Here is a 2,794-nt window from a genome sequence, read left to right on the forward strand (position 1 = left end):
AAACATTGAATGGCTGATTGGATGGCTATACTGAGAATTAATGTGAAGAAATACATATTGCTACATCAGACAGCAATGTTAAGATCAGCTCACATCCGTAGGAAGGTTCTGTCCATCCCAACCTAATAGAACTAGGTCGATGGCAGAAATCAACAACAGCTTAAGTCAGGATAAAACAATTAATAAGAATATTATTAATAACAAATAATAATAAAAATAACAATACAATGTTGGTAACACCACTAAAACCACTTTTAATAATAATAATGGAAGAAAGATAGAAACAATGAATACTGTCAATGACAATTAAACACATTCTGCAATGTCTTAGACATCTATTGAACCAATTTAGGTTTTATTTATGGGTATAAAAGTTAAAAAAACTGAAATTAATCATACCTACTGTACAGTACATGCTGGTACATGTAAGTATATGACATATCATCTAACATTGCAACACCGTACCTCCAACAAAACAATGAAGTGGATTAGCGTTGTTCAACTGACGCGTAGCTCAGTCTCTAGCTAACTCCAGAGCCATTGAGTGTAAGAGTTATGCCATGCTAATAACGCAAAAAAATTGATCCCGTGACCATATGGTCGCCATCTTAGTTCCATTTACCGTATCATAATCAAAGTGATATACGATATTTATAAAAACTATCACTTTGATTGTACTGTTCTATTAGGATTTCAGTTGTTATTGTAAAAACTAAGGGCTGTTAGTCCATCCAGCCTCATCTAAATCTAATTTTTTATGATTGCATGGCTAAATCATTACCATAGTTTAAACGCGGGGCTAAGTGGCAATTTTGAGCATTATTTGAGAAAGAACTACACCTATTCAAACATTGATCATGCTGATTTGTTAATATTTTATATCTCAGTGTAATCGGTGTGTGTATATATGTGCTGAACTCAAAGTGCAACAAAGAAGTTACTAGATGTTAGCAGATTAATAGTAGCCCAGTAGTAGCAGCAGTCAACTTTTCTTCAATCAACTTGCTCGTGGCACTAGATTAGATCAATGAGTTTCACTCTTTGATTAATAGATAAAAATGGTTAACTGCTGGGCAGTAGGATGCCCAAACAGATCTGAGCACGGATGCACAATGCATTGATTTCCAAGAGATGCCACATTGCAAGTTGATACAAATGGTGAGACGAGAGGGTACCATCACTTCTTCATCACAACTTTGTCATGTGAGTATTATATTTACAGAACTCATTGATGGTGAACATAGCTTCCGCATGAATTAACTGTTTATTGAAGTTAACTATAAATACCAGCATAGACATAATAATTATAGGCCTAACTAATATACAGATATTATTTTTCAGGCACACTTTGAAGATCAGATGTATGAGCCTAACCGCAAAGATGACTTGAAGAAACTTTGACGCCTTGCTTATCCCACTCTGTTTCCACATCGTTCAGCTCCCAAAAGACGAAAGCCACCTTTAAAACGAGGTGCAGATGACTCGGGGCCATCGATTGCTTGTTCCTCTGACCACAATTATGCAAGCCGTAAGCCATGCCCAACAACTGAAGAAGAACCTGATGTTTTCGTTCTGGAGGTACCATCTTCTCCTGGTTAGCAAATTTGTTTTGTTCATGTTTGCTTTGACATACAATCACATTTATTTTGAGTAATATGTGTTTATGATATTTTCTATTAGCAGGCTTGTAATGATCGCGCAAGTACAGTAAGTATAGTCAGTGGAAATGTGTGTAAGGAATGCTGGGATTTAATTTATTCTTCTGGATGGGACTTAACCATTGCCTCTGTGCATCACTAATTCCTCTGTGTGTCTTCTTTCACATCTAATTTGCACACTTTGCTAATCCTAATATGCACAACTTAACAGAACTCATAACTTGTATAACTACCTTCTGATGATATGTTTCTCTATCTTCCACTTATCAAAACTAAAGCACCTAGATATACTGAGCTTGCATTGACAAAATTATTTCATTTTACTTTTAGTGGAAATGAATACAACCAGCATTAATGAAGATGACCAGGATACAATAAACACCCTGAAGAGAAAGATTTCTCCAGTAAAAACTCAGAATGCTAAGATATAAGACTTTTGTAGATTGTATAAGCTGTATTTGATACTGATGTGCATTACTTGATGTTTGATGTAATGGGTATATATTAAATTTACTATTTTTGTGTAAGGTACAAAAAAGATGCTTTGATCTTCGCAAGAAGCTCAAGCAGTCCGAGTCAGCTGTAAGTAAGTTGTTTAATAAGGATTGAACAACTTACTTGAAGTGTTTTGACGAAAGTCTACAAGAAGAATTAAATTGAGCCCGGGAACCATTAAAAAAGGTCTGCAACTAAGATTTGCATGAGGTTCCACAAGCTACAACATGTTGCTTGAGCAGAATCAACGACTTTTTTCTATTAGAACACTCCAAAGACATATTCAGAAAGTTCCATTTTTATCTGGTGTACTCAAGGGAGTGTTTGAGTATATGAAAGTTAAGGTAAAGTTCTGTAATTACAGATTAAGATGTGGCGCTTTACTCTCTAAAAAACTTATGTTGATTAAATCAAAAATGGCTAATTAAGATTATGACATTGTCTTTTGCTCAAATGTGAAATATGTTTGGTGCGACTAACGAGCTTTAGTGTTCACAGGTTGAGAAAATTTCTCCCTTTGATAGAGAGTGCTGCCTCACACTATATGGGCTGCTGACTACTCCAGCTAAAGAGTACAATCGAGCTAGCGGAAGCATCATGGGTGATGCAACTTTACCTGGACATAAAGGAGAAGCCACGCA

This window comes from Watersipora subatra, chromosome 10 (assembly GCF_963576615.1).
Source record: "Watersipora subatra chromosome 10, tzWatSuba1.1, whole genome shotgun sequence".
Classification (NCBI taxonomy): domain Eukaryota; kingdom Metazoa; phylum Bryozoa; class Gymnolaemata; order Cheilostomatida; family Watersiporidae; genus Watersipora; species Watersipora subatra.